General features: G+C 50.8%; 1 protein-coding gene across 3 annotated transcripts in view; it reads left to right on the top strand.

Annotated features, from left to right (window-relative positions):
- Nucleotides 1–18,957, top strand: part of ZFHX3 (zinc finger homeobox 3) — a 435,802-nt gene that overhangs the window by 286,025 nt on the left and 130,820 nt on the right. For all 3 annotated transcript variants that reach the window (XM_064386182.1, XM_064386181.1, XM_064386180.1), the window contains exon 5: nt 12,113–12,423. The gene's annotated coding sequence lies outside the window, so the exon portion shown is untranslated. The remainder of the gene's footprint in view (nt 1–12,112; nt 12,424–18,957) is intronic.

Here is an 18,957-nt window from a genome sequence, read left to right as displayed (position 1 = left end):
TGGCCCCTGACCCTGGCCCTGGCACTGACCCTGGGGGGACACGAGGGGTCAGGGAGCGCCAGTGCAGTTCCCAGCACAGGGCTGGGCAGGGCTGCCCACCTGGCAGCTCCCCGATGGCCAGCTCTGGGCGCTGTGGAGGCGAGCAGTCAGCTGCAGGGTGGGAAGGGAAGCCCTGAGCGGGGTCTCAGCACATTTTGGAATGCCCAGTGGAAATCAGGAGTGTCCATTCAGGAGCTGGGTGCAGGATTTTGGTGTAGGATTTCAGCACACTCCGGGTCCAGGCTCAAACACGCTGAACAGCAGATGCTGGAGGGATGCTGGCCTGTCACTGCTCTCTGGGACAAGGTGCCTGTGCTGTGTCCACACCAGCCAGCCTGGAGACTCCCTGTTGTGGGAACATCCCTGTCCCACAGTGGGCTTCACTCCGGGCCGGTGCAGACCCCTGTTGAAGGACACGCCAGGAATGACCCCCCAGAAGTCAAAAAAGGCAATCAGCTGGAAAAGGTAACCCTGTTCCACCCAAACCGGGTTGTCTGACTCGAACTTCCAGTCACTTATCGGAGCTTTTCCCTGTTGAAGACTTAAAGGCCTCCCAGTCAATAAACACATTAGCTCACTAAACATGCGGATGCCTTTTCTTCTCTGGATTAACCCTTTGGGAGCTGGGGCTTCCATTGGATTTGTTAGGATATTGATCACAGATCATGTTTGCCTTTCAAACTCTGTTTCTGCTTTGGACTTGACAGATAGTTCCAGTGCTGAAGCCAAGCAGCAAATTGAGTGTGGCCACACAGGGAAGGAGCTTTGGGAACCACCCACGTAGGGCAGAGACCCCTTCTGGAGCCCCCCAGGGAACCATTCACCTCACCAAGAGTGACTTGTTCTCATAGGGAACTGCTAATTAAGCAAATACTCAAATGTTAAACAATGTCACATATATGTCTATTTTCAGTATTAGCAAAAATTGTATTAAATTAAAATACACGTTAGACTAATTTAGCTCTTCTTCCCCTACTGAACATCACTGGCTCTTGCAATAAATGTCTGTAACTGTGCTTGGAATGGAAAAGGAGCCCAGCTGAGCCAGCCCCACTGCTCTGCGTAAGAACATTAAAGGAGCTCTTGGAGAATGATTTAGAAGAAACTTTACAAAATGGAAAGGTCATATTATATGACCCTGCTGACCCAAATGGATGTAAAAATATCAGAATTAGTGACCTAGAAGAAAGCAGATCTGGCTTTTCAGCACGTGTGGTAACCTTATCCTCTCATTCCCAGTCGCCTGAGAATCTGGAGTAAAATGTCGCTGATTTTGGTTAAGGCTCTTCCCTATCTCACCTCTTGTGTGTGTCAGAGTCCTGTTTAACACACTCTCTTGAAAATGCAGCTGCACCTGCCTGGCTCAGAACTGGGCAAAGCAGGTGTCGAGTGCCCTTTAATCTGGACCATAATCTCAGGTTTTTGAGCTCCTGGTAAATCCTCCTCTTGTATAACTTTGTTGTTTCTGTGCAGATACTGCCTTCTCCTGCCACTTTAATAAGTTGTATCAAGTCTACATGCTTTGGTTTTAGGGCTGTCTGTTAGGCTTGCTAAGATCTTCTCTTTTTTCCATCTAGTTGAGGATTTCATAGTTTTTCCTCTTTTTATAGTTTTTTTGAAGAAGGATTTTTCAAAATTCTGCTGTGGAACTGCATGTGAGCCGTGCCTTTCCCAGTCTGCCATACAAAGATAATCCTCTCGCTGTACAACATCTAACTTCATCCTCTTTCTAGGCATTAAATTTAATAACAAAACCCCCAAGAAGGTGGTATAAAAACTCATCCAAACCTTGCCTCCAGGCTTGGTTGGCCTTATGGTTCCTTTACCCCCTCTTCCCTCACACAGTTGCTCCCTTTCCATCCATGGGATGCTGGCTTTAGCAGCACTTCCCTGCACATCAGCTCGACTTATCCTGAGGAGGAGGAACATCGTCGTCTGATAAGGTGGAATTTTTCAGGCAAGGAATGCTGAAATACTGTAAATGCTTCTAGAAAAATCATGAGGTGTCACCCTGTAGTGCACAGCTTGGAGCTCATGTGGCCCAAAAGGCAATTGTTACAAAACTCTCATTTAAGTGAAATATCTGTGTTTTGAGAGCTTAACATGCTGCCTCCTTTCCTGCCATGCTGTACAGGGATTTGTCCTAGATGGGATTTGGTTCTCAAGGTTATTCCTATGGTTCTTGTTAGCCTCTGTGTTTACTTTTTGATTTATTCTCATTTAGGCAGCTGAGATTTTCTCTTTGTCTTCAGAATTCATGTAATGGGTTTGCATCATTTTCTGCATTGTGCACTGGGGAAATTATCAATTCGGCACACAGCCACGCTGAAACAGCCACACTGAAACTTTCTGTTAAAAGCTCAGTTCACATGTGGAGCACGATGTTATTTACCACCCAACCCACCTGACAACATCCTCTGGAGACCCCTCAGTGCACTGTCATGGCTGTGACTGGAAACTGTGGTGTAATCCGAGAGGGAAAGGGTCTGTCTGTTTTAATACTCATGTCAGAGAAGAAGCTGATAAGAGTTACAGTTTAAAGGAGTTTTTCTGAGGCTGTGAATAATTAACCTTCCAGTGCTGCCCGGTTTGCGGTGTCACACACGGCGAGTGCCGTCACTTGCCCGCTCTGGCAGTGGTGACAGCTCCCGGCTGGTCTGGGGCACGTGGAGGGGATCAGCTCCCGCTTCTCCATCAGCCCTGGCTGCTCTGCTCTGCTCTGCTGCCCTGAGGAGCCAAGGACTCGGGGCCAGCTCACCTGGCTGCTCCAGGCCAGCTGCCCTGCTGTGGCCACAGCCTGTGCCCCTTCATCGGGAACCAGAGCCTTACTCCTGCAGAGAGTATTTGTTTAAGAGGATTTCCTTTCTCATGCAGGGCCTGCAGTAGCCATGCCAATAAGGGTGGGAGCGATTATGAGAGATTGACTGCTGGAATATAATCCCTGTGTGCTGCTGGTTTGATCTGGGGAAGATTGTGTTTCAAAGGTAGCGGCTCATCCCGCGCCAGGAGCGGCGCTCCACCCGTAAATAGGGCTCTAATGAGATCCGACAGCCCTGATTTCTCTGGTGATACAGTAAAACAACACGACCAGTGCTGATGGTTTGGGGTCCTGACCTTTAACAAGGACTCGCGACACAGGGCAAACTGCCCAAGAGAGATGGAGGGGCAGGAGGCCAGGGGACAAGGTCGGTACATAATGAAGTGGTCAGCATTGGATTTCTGTCACTCACGGTGGTTAAGTACAACAGTGAGGGACTTCAGTAAGAGAAACTGTGAAAGAGCACATGCAGGAGTCACAGAGAGCGGGGGGTCTGGGGAGGGTCAGCTACCTTCTGCTGCGAGCTCCAGCAGTCCCAGTGACTTTGGTAATGAAGAGGGTGAGGGCAGGAAGCATGCAAAGATGGTGAGAGAGCAGGAAGGGAGCACAAAAGATTAAAGCAAACAGAGAAGGAAATCCAAGGGGACTGGCAGTGTGTGCCCTGTGATGTGGGGCCAGGACCCAGAGAGAGGAACGAAGTCTCTGCAGCAGCAGCAGAGGCTGGACCAGAGGGGCTGATGACAGAGCCCCTGTTTGCCCAGGCAGCATTCCAGCGCCCTGTCGGGGCAGCACGGGCTCTCCTGAGCACAGCCCTGCCCAGGAGCTGCTTGCACCATCAGCCATGGACACCCCAGCCGTGCAGGAGCTGGGCCCAAACACACGTGCCCTGTCCCAGGTGCTGCCAGCCTCAGCCTGTTCTGGCACCAGCAACTTCTTTGGGGCCCCAGGGGTGGCTGTCTCCTTTTAGTTCCTTTCTGCTGCTAGATCTAAATTTAGTGGGACTCTTAGCTAAGAAAACGAAAATACCAAAACTATTTGGTATCAGACTGCCTGGGGTGAATGCAAAGAGCAAACAGCGAAATACAGAGGCAGCCAAGACCTGTTATGAAGGAAGCACTGGCAGCTGATGGGGCCTGAATTTAACATCTGCTTCCTTTTCAAGTGTTCTCCTTCAGACCTGAGTTCAATAGAAACATTTCATTACAATTTTGCTAATATGTCCATCGAGGCTTCAAGTGACAGAAATTAAATGCATTCAACCCAAATACAGAAGTCTGTTACTAAGCAGTAACCTCAAAATTCAGGTGACCAGAAACCAAAGTGAGAATGGAAAATCTGAACATGTTATTCATGTCCAGCATGCATGGGATGCTGTGTAGGATGCTAAAAGCAACTCAAACAGCATGTGATGAGTGGGAAAATACATTTTAAAGCCACTTCAGACACAGTAGCCCAAGCTAGCCTTATTTACATGAAGAAAAACATAATGTATAGTTTAAACACTGCTGATCCCTTGGGAGGTGTTTAGACTGCAGGGCCCACAAAGGACAGAACCAGTAAATCTGATGTGTACAGGAGTCTCTTATACAGAGCAAAATAACCTTTAGTCTCGGCAGTAGGACTGTGAGAACGATTGCAGAGAGCGACCTGTGTTTGCATGGGCTATGGTCAGTGCCAGGTTTGTTCTTTTGCCAGTTCTTCTATATTTGGGTGTTTTATTTTTGTTTTTTTCCCTACTGTAGATGCAACCATTGAAGCCAGGCAGCCTGTGAGAGAGGTGAATTGCTTGATTCCACAGCATTGTTTTAATTTGTCTTTGGATGAATTCTCATATGCTTTCATGAGAAAATTGCCCATTAGAAGCATTCATTTAATTTAAGAACAGTTGGGAGAGGAAGGGTTGGGATGACAGATGGAGACTGTGGGTGTCTTATAAGAGAGCAGAGCTTTTTGTGTTTATCTTTTTGTGGCACATAGTTGCTGTTCTCTGCTGCTTCAATTTTTTTAATCTGCCCTTTTTTTTGTGCAGTATTTCTTCGAAATCTCTTCTCTTTTGTACTGGAAGTCTAATAGATTTCATTAGTTTTTCCTGTACCATGTCAGCTTTAAAACATTCCAGTATAACAGACTGCAGGGAGGTAGCCTGGTAGGAAAGCAGAGTGAAACAGGCTGGATTTCAGTCTTCAAGTCTTTCAGTCTTCAAGCTTAGTTTGGAATTGCACAGAATTTAGCAGAAAAGATCCTGGAATATTGAACTGATTTCTTCCCTTAACCCACTGACTGTCCAGCAATGGTACACATGGGCTGAAGGAGTTTTCTAGCTGTGCCAATGCCTTTGCTGTGTAGTTGAAGGTTCACTGTCAGAAAATGGCTTAAATCTCACAGTTATTTAAATTTAGTCTTTATTTAAATTAGTCTAGAAGTAAATACAAGGTTTCCAAGCATTCTCTTTAAAAGCACGGAGATAACTGCTGTGGGATTTGTGGATGTCAGTGTGTCTGTCCGTGTCAATGCCCTGGGTGGTCCAGCCTGCAACACCTACCTGACAACAAACGTGGGTATCAGTGTCAGGCAGGCCCTGACAGCACTGAGGACCGTGTTTTATAAACAGCTGAACATCAGCCCATGCCAACACGGGTAACTGTGTGCCCAGTCCAGCTGCTGACAGTGTTTTAGTCGTCCAGACCCTGGGCTGTGACTTATACCTCTTTTCACAGTCCTGAAGTTGTGATGACAAATAACCTGTAAGTTGTGGTACCTCTGCCTTGGGACTGCCAGGCCCCTGCATGAAGCTAATTAAAATTTAAAAATAAAATTAACTCCTGTTAAAGGAAGATGGAAAACAATGCAATGTTTGTTCAATATGCAACTTGCTTTGCTCTGCAATATCAGCAGCAGCCTATAAATACAGGGCAGAAATTTCAAGCATTAGTCTCACTTGTTCTCACCATGTTACACATGAATTTATTTGCATCTCTATGTGCTGTCCTGAGGTTTGCATTGAACAAAACAAACGTGGTGATATGAGAAGCAGAGTACATTTATTAGATTTTTTTTTTTACTTTTCCATGAAGTTTTTCTTACTGTGACCCAGTTTTTCCCTTACTCTTCACAATTTCTGAATGATTGGATCATTCTCCACTCGCCATTCTAATGACAAAACCTCTTTTCCAAGGCTCTGTCATTGCTTCCTTTGATTGCCACAGCCACTTCTTTTTGCTGCTACACACACATTTCAGTCCACAAAAAATACACCTTAGGAGTTTTCTTCGTATTTGATTTGTCTTTTTTATCCCTTCAGATCCCTTGTTCTTCCTCCATCCCTCCTTCCTAGCAAGTCAAGTTCATTCACCACCTCTGGCCCTTCCTCTGCGTGGTTTAGGTTCATGTTCCCACAGTCTCTCCATCAGCTCCGTCAGAGATGAAGCTCTACATGTACTTCTCTTATTCTTTTGATCTCATACGAACATCCCCCTTCTTTCTTTCACCTGTATCATCTATATTGTTGTCCACCAGCTGAGCTGCAAAGCTTCTGCTTTCTCCTCTCTGCAGCGTGCACCGGCCCTACACGGCTCAGCTTTCCTTTCCCTCAGCTGCAGCCTCCCATGACAGCCCTGGAGCTGTGTCCATCCTGCACCAGCAAACCCAGTAAGGACCAGTGGGGTGGGCTTGATTTGGTCACCGCTGGTGCTGGAAGGGCAGGAGGGGCTCCTGTGCTCTGTGACAAAGGGCTGAAGGGCTGCATCCCACTGTGCCCAGGGACAGTTGGTGCTGTGGCACAGCTGCCTTTCCTCCTGCAGTCAGCAAGGAGACATCTCATCCCAGTTAGTCCCCTGGGAGCCCTGCTCCTTCCTTGGTCAATGCTCCAGCTCCACAGGACATGCTGACTGGCTTCCAGCTGCCTCTTCCTTCCTCAGAGCGCCGCTGGCTCTGTTACAGACTCCTCTCTAGGAGATCTTCTGTCAGCTGCCTCAGCCCTGCAAGCCGTTATCCCGTGACCCATTGTCTGCACCAGCAGACGGGAGACAGGGACATTCCTGCATCTGTCTTTTCCTGCTGCCCTGATTTATTACGCTGTAAAATAATAAAACGTTAAAAAGGTTGAACCTGAACTGAAGCTATGACTATGACACTATTAATCAAACTGCTGGAGAATTACTTTACATTCGGTGCCTTAAGCACTGATCCAGTCCACTAAAAATTGGCCTGAAACATTGTCCACAATCTTAGTTTTGGGCCTGGGAAAAGCAGTTCTGGATATCTCTGTCCTCCTCCGGTGGTGGCTGTGCAGGGCAGGCAGGCAGGGCTGGCTCATCAGGTTCTCCTGCTCCGCCGGCCATCAAGCGTCTCTTATCTCAGCCGTCGATGCCACGCTCACTTGATGTCTCAGTTCTGGAGCAGAGACATTCCAGCTGCTATCTGGGAAGGCTCTGGCCCCAAAAATATTTAGTTAGCAGCCATTCAGTTAAGTGGAATTGACTTTTTATCGGCTTTCTTCCGTGCGTCTGCCAGCAGCGCAGGCTGTTTGCTGCTCCCCTCTCCCCGGCCTGTCAGCCCGCTCGGGCTGTATCGGCAGCGCTCGCTGATCAATAGCGGCACCGCGCAGCAGCTCACGCCTGGCTGCCCGGCCATCGATCCGCCTCCAACAGGTACTGCCCGTCTGAGGCAGCAGCTGCACATCAACACCTGCCCTTGCTTCAGGCGCGTTCATTCTGGGGGGTTTCAAGGAGACCCTTGCCTTTCTCTGGAGACTCGCCAAGAGCAGACTTGTAGCAACTTCCCTCCTGCCTGGGACAATCCATGACCACTGTGCTCCCCATCCCATCCCATCCCGTCCCATCCCATCCCATCCCATCCCATCCCATCCCATCCCATCCCATCCCATCCCTTCGGACATTTTACAGCCTGTAAAATCTCTGCCATACAAGCACTTCCAAAGCACCTAGTCTGGGAATGACACCTTGGACTGCTCGAGTTAGGAGAACTCAGAGGTTTTGCAATTAGGAAGATGTGCATTGATGAGACACAGAACATCTGCAGCTGTCCCACCACTCTCCTCATGGGGGGACCCTCTTCTGTCCCAGCTGGGGATCTGGGGGCTGTCCCCATGTGCCCCGTGTGCTCCAGCAGGATGCAGCATCCCTGGCCGGGGCTGGCACTGGGCACCAGCCCACAGATTCCATGGGGCTGCTTGGGCAGGGGTACCTGTGGGAAGAGGGAGGTTTATTGTGCCAGCTCATACAGCAAACATGTCATCCTCCAGCAGCACACTCACACAGCAGAGGCTTTTGCTGAAGCATAGAGCACTGGGGTTTCAGGATGGCACCTTCAGGATATCTGTTCTGGTCAGATGCCACAACAGAACAGGAGATGATGGACTATGAACACTGATTGGCCACCAGCAGTGTGCTGGCTGTCCTACTTCTCCTTACTTGCTGCTGTCCCCAAATCTACTGGCATTTAGGGAACTGGTCAGTGTTTTGAAGGAGCCCCAGCAGCTGTCCCTGCACAGATGTGCTCCCCGCCAGGCTCCCGCCCTGATCGCCCACAGCGCTGCTCTGGGGGCTGGGAGAGGGCAGAGGGGCACTGCAGCCCCAGCTCCAGTCTGGAGGTGAATGCCCATGGCTCAGACCTGTCCAGCCTGGAGACCTCTGAAGAGTTAGAGAGGCCTTTCCTGGCTGGTTTGTACGTGTGCCATTACAGAAGGGCTGCAGGGCTGCCACGGCAGCTACAAACTTCCAGTGAAATGAGTGTTTATTATTATAGGTTTGATGCAGTTCCCAAAAGACCCTAATCAACAAGTAATAAGGCCTCGAGAGAGCAATTAGAAATCTGAACTTTAACTCTCTTATAACCACAGTGTAGGAAGTGACTTCTGCTCCAGTTTGGGGTTTGCCACCTGGCATGTGAACGAGGGGGAAATACCAAAAACCTGAAATACCAAAAACCTGAAATACAGAATAACTGCAGAAAAGTATTTGAACAATGAGGTACAAGGTCCATTTCCACAGCAAGTAAATGTGGGTGTGGAAAAAAGCATAATGGTTTAGGGGGAATCATGCCCAAATTTGCAGCCTCTCTATCACATCTAGGTATTTTCGGTGCTTCTTCTCAGCTTTAGACAAGCACCAAGGGTATTCAGTGCCTGTACATGTGCAGCATCTGCCCCCTTTAAAGAAAAAAAATTACCTCAGTTTTCCCACTTGTGAAATAACAATATCTGCCTAAAGGCAACACCAACCCTTGAGATGCGGGTTTGCTCAGAGCTTGTTTTGAATACTTTGGATAGGCCACTTCAGACAGGAACTGCACATTGAGTAATTCTTGCCATAGAAAGTCACGTGGCTACTGGAAAGCAAAAAATTGCATAAGAGCCCGTCTGTGTAGCACGGCTGAGTCGGGGAGCGTTGGCCAAGAGGGCCCATGCTCCACCAGCCCGCCAGAGCCAGGGACCCTCGGCTTCCCAAGGAGCTGTGCCAGCACCAGCACACAGCCACAGCTGGGACACCCCTGGTCCTGCAGCCTTAGGAGGGGTGTTCTCAGAAGGGTCACTTGGCTGATTTCCCTTCCTGAGGTGCCAGGTGTTGGAGGACCAGGCTCTGGTTCCCTGGGTTCCCTCGGCCCAGCCAGCAGGCAGCAGCAGCAGGAGGGGGCTCGGCAGCACGGGCAGGGACTGCAGGTACCTGCAGACACACACGGCTCCTGCACCCAGCAGGCACGGCCAGGGGAGCGGGGCCCTGCCCTGTCAGGGGTGGGAGCACCCAGGGGAGCGGGGCCCTGCCCTGTCAGGGGTGGGAGCACCCAGCAGGCACGGCCAGGGGAGCTGGGCCCTGCCCTCTGTCACAGCCAGTGTGCAATGGAGACGCACACTCCCCACTCAGCCCTACCACGGGGAGTGCTGGCAGTGCCATGGTGCTGTCCCAAGCCCAGGATGCTGTGCCTGGGAGGAGGAAGGGCTGCATCCCTGCCAGCTGCCTGTAAGGACAGCATGGCAGGGCAGGCCCTGGAACCTGAAGATCCAGGTGAATTTTAGATGTCCCAGCCTTAAAGAAATGTCAGGTCTCAAAGCCTTAATTTGGTGTACAACTGGAGCCAGCAGAGGGAGTGAAATGCAGGGACACTGTAGTGTCCATGGAAAAAGGAGCTGCCAGGCTTTGGTCCAGGTGCATCTGGCTCAATGACACATCTCAGAACCCAAAGGGAGGGTGTACCAGCTCGGCCCTGCGCCACAGGTGACACAGATATGGATTAACAGAGGCACGTGATCACTGGTAGGAGAGAGGGGTTGTCTCCTGCATCATTATCAATAGAAAAAATAGATGTTCTTGGGGCTAACATTGTATGTTTCCAGTAGGAGAAGGTACCCAGAGGAACCTCAACCTCTCAAATAATTCCTGTTCCAAGGGGTCTGAGTGTTGTCCCCATGAACAGGTTCAAATGCTTTATCTTCTGGCAGTGTTCATATAGTCCTGAGAGTGACCATACAAAGTCCTGAGGAGGAGCCTAAAATCAGTAATGCTGATATTGCTTCTTGTTGTCTTATGCCTCCAAAATGTCCTGGTCTTGGCATTATCCTAGGCATGAAACGTGACAGACATTCACACACAGCTTCTTGGTGATTTCTTAGTTAACTTCTTTCTTCAAAAATAGCAATTTTGCAAATGGATTAGTTCTTCAGCATCCACTTAGAATTTTTTTTAGACTCATCTTTAATGTGCCTTCAAAGACAGAGATAGTTTGCCCTTTTGACTGAGCATTGGCCATTTTCATTCACCATTTGATTGGAAGAGATAGGACATGATCTTTACTAAACTCTTTAGTAATGTGTGAGCTTCCTCCCAGCTGCCTCTGAAGGAGAATTTTGAAAAGTTTTTTAATCTGCGTGTTTATGCACCAGTTTCCAAAGAAACACTTCTTTTAGCAAAATGCTAAATTGTAACAAGTTGGTAGCTTTAATAATTGCATTGAATACTGTGGAATTAGCTTGAAACAAGTTTTTCCTCCTTGAAATGAGATTATGTTTGTGCCTGGATCAAGCAACTCTGCACCAGTCTTGAACTTGTTAAAAGATGGAAATCAGAATAACCACTGCAATATTGAAATGGTAAAACGAGAACAGAATGGCAATTGGCCAGTGTTTATGAATCAGAGAATATGATCATGAAATCATAAGAATAACCACCAAAAGGTAAATAAATTACCCAGCCTACTACTTATTTTCATGTGCAGCTTGACACAAAAGCTGAAGCCATGAATGATTTATACCTGTTTTAACAATAATACTCATTTTCCTGAAAGATGGTCAGCACTCAGGCTGCTGTGGGCACTGTGCCAGTCATTGAAAGGTTAATGTCTCAGCAGCAATACATTAAATTATGAATTATACCAGTCCCAAAATGGAAGGTTATTAGCTCGGTATGTTTAATTAGCCCGGCTCGAACTTTGCCATCTGCCAGCAGTGCCCATCACTAATGCACGGCCACGTGGGATAGGAGGGGTGGGAATCAGATGCCAGAAGCAGCAGACATTGCCCTGGGCCAGCCCGGCTCACCTGGAGCCCCGCCGGGCCGGGCCGGGCCGGGCCAGGCTCCCCCGGCACCCCCGGCACCCCCGGCTGCCCCGGCACCCCCGGCTGCCCCGGGCCGGCACCGGCACCGGCACCGGCCCCGGCCCCTGCCGGCGCTGCCGCTGGCTGCCCGCCCGGGGAGCTGGGTCCTGCTCACAGCCCGACCTGCCGAGGGCAGAGGGGCCGGGCTGGGTCCGACCCGGGGCTGGGTCCCCCCGCCCGGAGCCGCAATGGGCCGGAACCGGCGGCGCTGGCCCGGGAGCGCCGGGGCCGCGGTGCGGGGCTGCGGGCCAGCGCCGGGAGGTGGGAGGCAGCACATCCCTGCCGGGGCTGTGTTTGCACAGCATCTCCTGCCAATAACTGCACAAGGCTACAATATTTAGCTTTTCAATAAATATTTAAATTTTGCTTCTTTGCTTATTTATTTTTTTTTAAGAACAAACAAAAACTAATAAAAAAACCAACAGTAAATTCTGTTGGATTTTTTATTGGTTAAGATTATGTGATGCTTTGGAAACATAATGCACTCAGTATTGCAATAACTTGATGACTTCCCGTGACTTTGCGGGTGCTCATGGGGAGCCTGTGTGCTGAAACTTGGGTTGGAACTGTGTCCTGGAAAACGTGGAGCAGGATCTGAACTTGTGAGAAGCCAAACAAAACCTTAATTTTAATTCTTATTTTTGTAGGTAGGATAACCTTGCCAAAGAGGAAAGGAATTTGGACAGACTTAACATCCAGCCTGTGCAGCTTCCACGAGCTGGACGCTAAAATGAAGAGAGAGTTTATTCATTCCCATCTCAACACAGCCCACCAGAATTAAAGGACATTTTAACCTACAAGGGAGATTGGGTCAAACACTTCCCAACCTGCCTACACAGAGAAGGCTGTTCAATTCCTCTGGCTACCAAGTCTCCACATTTCTGTGTTGGATGTGAAGAGCAAAGGGAGTCTGGCAGGAGTCAGGAGGCATCCAAGTCAGCGTAAGAGACAGCACCAGGTAGAGGCTTGATTCCTTTTTCCTAATATTCTTGCAGTATGCAATGTAGACATTATTTCTTCTCCTCCCCTTGAACTTTTGTTGATTTCCTCTTCTCCTCATCCACGGAGCCTCTGTAGTTGTACTTGTGGAGCAAGTGGTATGGTTGGAATATCGGTGCAGCATGTATTAGAGTGAAACCTACAGACAGAAATAGAAAGTAAATGGAAGATTAATTGATCAGAGGAAAGGCAGAGGATGGAGGGGATAAAGTAAAGGCAAGGAGAGAGACAAGTAATACCTTGCCTGTGTGCTATGGTAATTTATTATTTTTATATGGTGCCCGGGGTGTGCAGTATCTGTTTTACTGAACAAATAGAAGAGTTCTCAGCCCCGAACAGCCAACATATTAATTTATTGTGTGACAGCCTGACAAAATGAGCAGCCAGGCCAGTGTGACGAGGAATAATTTAGTGCTTGTGGAGCATGAGTAACTTTACTATTGGTACCCTCACTGGTGAATGGCATCTGATGGACGTCTCTTTTGTTTTTAAGGACTTACTGTACAAGAAAAATTTCCCTTCCAGGGGCATCTGACTAGGGGAGTGTCTTAGGGCATGGGACAGGGGTCTGTCTGGAGGAGCAAAGAGGCTGCCAGGTCAGTACCCTGGGAGGGGAGGGGTGAGGACGTGAGCCCCAGCCTGGCACGGGGGGCATCACAAACCCCAGAGTGGGGTCTGCAGGGACATGCACAGGGAGCCAGATGTGGGGAAAAGTGAAGGAAGAGACTCGGCAGGGGCGGCTGGAGTGTTGGCTGTGAGCAGCCTCAAGCTGCAGTTCCTGAGGAGCCGTCCAGCTGGGACAGCAAGGAGATGACCTGAACCAACACGCTCCAGTGGGAGAGGCTCCAGTGCAAACCTGCCGTGACCGCGGCACCGGGGGAGCAATAGCTGAGTTGTTTTCCAACACGGTTATTGCCACTTAAATTGCAGTTTTATTCCAAAAGCAAATTCCAAAGTTTTATGTCCATAAAGGTTTAGACATAAACAAGAAAGAAGTCAGGAAAGTGGTATGTACTGTGTAAACAGTCTCACTTTATAATTAATGCTGGAGATCAGGGAGCAGGAATGGCTGTGCATGTGTGGTCATTCAGATTTACTGTTGCTCTGATTAAAACCTAGTTGGGCAATAATTTTATGCCCAGGTAGGGGCAGGAGGAGAGCAGGATGCCCCCAAGCAACCCATAAATAGTGTGGTGAAGACAAAGCGTTTATTACTTAGCTTCACAAAGGCTCCCTAAGTGCTCTCCCAGGGTATATATACTCATACCCCAGATGCCAATTCTGCAAATTAGCATTATTTCTCAAAATCCTGTGTAAATAGAAGTCATTTAAATACTTGATTTCATCAGACAGAATCACCCATGGAAATGCCAGTCTCTTTTTCTCCCTTTTGTGGGGTGAGCAGAGGTTTTCACTGCCTGGGTTTTCATTCCTCTTGGAATACTTTCACTGATGGCAGAACCTGGCAGGGTGTGGGATCCATACAGGACTCAGTCTGCAGGATTCTGTCCCATCTCAGTGCCTCATGCTGGTGTAAAAGCAACTCCGGGGCATAAACTTTACCATTTATCACTGGAATGTGCTATTTTGAATCTTCTATCTAGCCGTTTAAATTACTGTGCCAAAAGTGGTTTCATAGCTAAGACACACGGGGAATTAAAGGGATTTGAGATTCTGTCAAAGTACCATTGGGATCTTCCTTTTTTGTAAAATTAGAGAAGCCACCAGTGAGTTCGGCTCAGGCTTTGCTGATGGGCTGTTGTTTTGTCATTGGGCATCCTGCCACCAGTAACTTGCTCAAATTTTAGAAATTTCACCATTATTTTAATGCATTTTTGTATGGGATTCCATGTAGAAACGGGTACCTTAGTTAACAGGATAACAGTAAAGCAGGGTGAGAAAGACATGATGAAATAATTTTCCTATATATAACATACTAAAAGTATTTCAGGATTTTCCAGGGCTAAAAACAAATGTTGCGTTTTAAGGATGCCTGTCTCTGCTGTTCAGGGCAATAAAGAGACAGACTTAATAATGAATTTTGCAGGGCATTGGACTTGAGCACCCTTACAGTAGACAAATTGCCACTGACCAGGAGAACAGTGCAAGGAAGAGCTGTGTTTGCTGGGAGGGAGAAAGCACTTTTCTAGCAGGTAGTTTGTTTTTTAATTATAATTGTTTGTACCTGCTGGTGTTTTGAATTTTAAGTTAATTCCAGAGAAATAGGGAAGGAAGAAAAGGGCAGGTGAGCTTGATCAGTGTGGCACCATGAAAGGACAGGGTTTCATGGTGCTCTGGAAAACAAACCAGGAGTTACACCAACATCCCATCTCATGTGCTCTGCTCCATCAGAGCCACCTTTGTACCCATTGTACAAAATGGGGAATAGGGCAAAAAGTGGGGGGAGTGAGCTCTGAAGTGCATTTCTGGGCACTTCCAGCATACCCTGTGTCCCATCTGAGCTGGTCCTTCATTGCAGACAGTGAGTCTGTGGCACAGCTAGGAATAGAATCCAAGCCCTTGTTCCAACTCCCAGATCCTCAAGAGTATTTTTAGGAACTTAATACCATTAATTTTATACTCTTTTTGGCCAAGGATCTTAGAAGCAGGATCATGCTTCCTCCTGAAATAATTTTTAAAATCCTACGTGTATGCTCTTGGACAACTTTTTTTCAGGGATCGTGTACAGTTTAGCGCTCTTTAGGAACAAATGGGCTTAAAAATTACTTTTGGGAAGAGTTCTGCAAGGACCGTGCTTTTGTGCAGCCTTGAAGTGCGAGTAAGGATGGGAGGAGATGGTGCACAGTCTTGGTGTTCTGCAGGGCAAACAGTACCTGTCTGTGAGGGCTTTGGCAGAGGGCAGTGGGGGCTCAGGCATCTCCTGTTGGCATGTTCAAGCTACTGAAAAGGTGCAGAAAAAGTTCTACATCTACAGATTTCTACTAACAATCATATTTTTCATTGTGCTAACTCAGCAAACCCCTTTAAGCCTGCATCCTCTCTATTATTAATTAATTGATTTCCTATATGCTCATTATTTAGTTTGCCTGAGTTCCTCACAGGGTGCTCAGCTGCAGTCAGCTCCTGTCACAAATCGCCAACACCTCGAAAAGGCCAGGCCAGGCAAGGGGAGGTTGAGACTGGATTCTGGAAGTGCTGGACAAAGCTCTCAGGCCTGTGGTGGGATTCTCGGGTCTGTCCTGGACAGAGCCTGGAATCCCACTCCTTGTAGGGATATTCCTTGTAGGTTCCTTCTAGCTCAGGATATTCTGTGATTTAGCAATCAGGAAAAATTTCTTCTCTGAAAGTGCTGTGCAGCCCTTGCACAGGCTGCCCAGGTCAGTGGTGGAGTCATCCTGGAGGGGATTTAAAGGCTGTGTGGTGTGGCACCCGGGGACACGGGTGACTGGTGTCCTTGGCAGTGCTGGGGAACTTCTCCAACCCGAATGACCGATCCTACAACGGGGTTGGAGAGCAGCTTCCCATGGTGCAGCCACTCACCAGGTGAGCAGATGAGCAGGGTGTGTTTCAGTGGCTGCCCTGTTGCCGCTGCAGGGAGGGAAGGTGTCAAGGGCTGCCTTAGGGACTGCTCGAACAAACAACGACCCTGGGGACAGGGAGGAAGCCTGGCTGGGAGAGGTTCAGCCGGGCCAGGGCAGGCGTGGCAGAAGGGCTGGCTGTGTGTGGTGCTGCTGCAGCGGCCTGCTCCAGCGTCGAGAGGCTCCTGTCCTTTGCTCCACGCTCTCCTCACTCGGTCCAGCTCGGGTGGTAAACGTGCTTATTGCAGCGCTAATGTCCTGCAAGTGGGATCCCACCTCCAGGTATATTAGAGTAATGAGTTCACACCTAACTAATGGAGACTTAATAGAGTTACTAATAGGCTGCCTTTTCCCCCCACGGTTTATGACCCCGCGGCCGGGCGGTCAGGGGAGGGGAGGTGAGAGGCAGTGTCAGCCCCGGCTCGGCCCCGGCCCGCGCCTGGCCCGGCAGCGTTTCCAGGGACAGCGGCTCTCCACCTTTCTGCAAGGAAAAATAAACAGTTTGAGGCTCCTGTGTCTTTATTAAACATTTCCTTTAAGCTGCATACTTTGGCTCCCTGCCCAAATGCACCAAGAAAGCATCCACAGAGCAGCTCCGCCGCGGGCTGGAGCGAGCAGCCCCCGGAGGGGCGAGCACCTGCCCGCTGGCTGCGGCCCAGGGTGTGCCCGGGCCTGCCCGAGAGAGAGGCCGGTGTGACCGCGCGGGGCACGGCGTGCCGGCGGCGAGCAGCGCCAGCATGGTGGCCCCCGGCCAGCACGCGGCTGCGACGTGGCGGCCAGGTGGGTGGGCAGCGCCGGGCACACGCGGGGAGTGCCCGGGCCGCGGGGAGCCGGGCGCTGCTCCGGCCGCGGGCACGCTGAGGGAGGGCGGCGGCCCCGCGGGCCCGGCCGCGCCGCTCGGGCTCGCCGAGCGCTGCCCCGGCGGCGGCGGCCCCGCGGCGGGCTGGGCTCGGCCGGGCGGAGGGACGGACGGACGGACAGACGGAGGGAGGAGGGAGGAGGAGGGAGGGGGCGCGGCGGTGATGTCAGCGCGGCCTCCGGCCGGCGCTGCCAGGTAAACAGCCGGGAACAGCCGGCAACAGCCGGGAACCGCCGGGGCAGGCGGCGGGGCGGGCCGGGCCGGACGAGCCGCCCGTAACCCCTTCGCGCCCGGGCCCGGGGCTCCCGGCGTGGGCAGCGCCCGGGGGGCCGGGGATGCCACCCGGCCCAGGGACCCCCCAGTGCCCGGGCACGGACGGCGGCCGTGTAGCATCCCCAGCCGGGCGTGCAGCATCCCCAGCAGCCGAGCCCCGCAGCTCAGGTACAGGCAGCTGCGCAGCGGCTGAGGATATTCTTAGTTTGCTGTTGCCTCATTCACCAGAAATGCGCCTTCTCTGCGACGCCTTCGGAGCAGCCCAGCAGTTAAATTAGTAACTGCGATAAAAGCTACCGATGCTGTTTGGAGACAGGGTTTCTAAATCCCCGTCATCCCGCACAACGTGTGGATGGAGCCGTCCTGGAGCTTGAGCCTTCAGTCCCCTCCGCCAGCATCCATCTCGGCAGAAAGGATGCACAGCTCCACGCAGGCTCTGCCTAGACTGGGACTGGGTCTGGATCTTCTTCGGGCAGGACAGGGTATTTTTTTCAGCCATTGTCCAGTAAATACTGTGCATCATCTGTATGTCTGTCCTGTCCAGTGTGGCAGAGAGGAACTGCAAGATAGGGAGCTGAGGAAAACCCCCAGAGAGCCACTGCTGATGGCCAGGTGCCTGCTTGTCCCCGCTCAGCACTCTGCTTTCCCCCCAGAAAACAAAGCTGCCGTCATACGAGTGCCCATAAAACACGAGGCATCCTGAGTGCAGAGATTAGTGGTAATTTTACAAGGACTCAAATAACGTCGGTCTGCAGGGTGCAGCACTGCCTTGAAAGGGAACAGCAGGCATTTCCCCTGGAAGCAAGTTTCCTCTTTAGAGCAGTTTACTGCCGAGGTGCAGTGTCACATTGTGGCACAAATACACTGTCAGCTTTTGGTTTGGAAGATGAACATTTGATACCTCTTTCTGCTGCCAAAATGCACTGCCCAGACCCAACTCCCAGCACGGTTATTTTTTGAAGCATTATGTAATTGGATTGCATGGTCAGTAGTGCTTCCTTAACAAGCCTTTCAGCAAACCCTCTGCCTGCCGCAGCCAATCCTCAACCCTTACATACACTCTTACTCACGCAGGCTCAGTCTGGAGTAAACTCGCTGCTAAATACAGTTAGGAAACAGACGAAACCAGGCTGGGAATAGATCGTCTGCTTCCCCGCGCTACGTGAGCCGTGGTGTGGCCAAGGCCTGGGTGCCGCTGGTGTGAAAACGGGGTCATGCTGCCTATCCCAGCTCAGGGGTCACTGCTGCCTCCTCTGCCCTGCCTCTCCCTAATGGGGTAAAAAAATCTGCTTTTTGGAGCACGGAGAGGCAACTGGACCCAGTGTACTTGTCTGCTCTCGCCCTGCCATGACTGCCCTGAGCCCTGGGCACCAGCTTTGGGAATCCGCTGCGAAGGCGCTCGGGCCCAGGGCAACAGGGCCTTTATCCTGGGCTCTGCTGTGAGCTGAGGGGCTGGCCCGGGAGCCTTTATCCCGGGCTCTGCTGTGAGCTGAGGGGCTGGCCTGGGAGCCTTTATCCCGGGCTCTGCTGTGAGCTGAGGGGCTGGCCTGGGAGCCTGTATCCCGGGCTCTGCTGTGAGCTGAGGGGCTGGCCTGGGAGCCTTTATCCCGGGCTCTGCTGTGAGCTGAGGGGCTGGCCTGGGAGCCTTTATCCCGGGCTCTGCTGTGAGCTGAGGGGCTGGCCTGGGAGCCTTTATCCCGGGCTCTGCTGTGAGCTGAGGGGCTGGCCTGGGAGCCTTTATCCCGGGCCTGTCCAGGCACCGTTCCCGCGGGGCCCTGGCCGTGTTTTCCAGGAGCGTCCCTCTGCTCCGGCCGCTGTCAGC

The sequence above is a fragment of the Passer domesticus genome, chromosome 12 (genome assembly GCF_036417665.1).
Source record: "Passer domesticus isolate bPasDom1 chromosome 12, bPasDom1.hap1, whole genome shotgun sequence".
NCBI lineage: Eukaryota > Metazoa > Chordata > Aves > Passeriformes > Passeridae > Passer > Passer domesticus.
Note: the sequence above shows the minus strand (reverse complement) of the source record. Positions and strands in the feature narration are given on the sequence as shown.